We start from the raw sequence: 459 nt of genomic DNA on the forward strand, positions 1-459 counted from the left end.
AACCTAAACCCCGCCCCCTTCCCGGGCCGGGAGGGATATTACCCTCCCGGCCCGCTGTTCCTATCCTCTATGACCGGACGTGGGCCCCCCCGTCCGGTCACACCTCACACTGTAGGGGCGTTGGTGGCCGGGTCCGGTCCCGTCCGGACCCGGCCCGCCCCTACGCTCCCGACCGAGTTTGCTAGGGGGCGGAGGGGTTTAATTTCCCTCCGCCCCTCCCGGTCAGGAGCCTCCTGGCACTGGGAGGGGGGAGGGCGGCCTGAGAGTCCGCCCTTGCAGACCGGCCGCCCTGCCCCCCTCCCGGAGGCGCCTGGTTTGACTTCTTGTCACGGGGGGGGAGTAGCGCCTTGCAGCGCGTCTCCCCCGCCCGACCAGGCGCCTCCTGTCTCCCCCTTGCCGGGCCCTCCGTTTATCAGGAGGGCCCGGCGGCATTGTTGGGGGCTGCGGCGCACGCGCGGG

The sequence above is a fragment of the Odontomachus brunneus genome, unplaced genomic scaffold (genome assembly GCF_010583005.1).
Source record: "Odontomachus brunneus isolate Ranch 3 - 2012 unplaced genomic scaffold, Obru_v1 Obru_scaffold_061, whole genome shotgun sequence".
In the NCBI taxonomy this organism is placed as follows: domain Eukaryota; kingdom Metazoa; phylum Arthropoda; class Insecta; order Hymenoptera; family Formicidae; genus Odontomachus; species Odontomachus brunneus.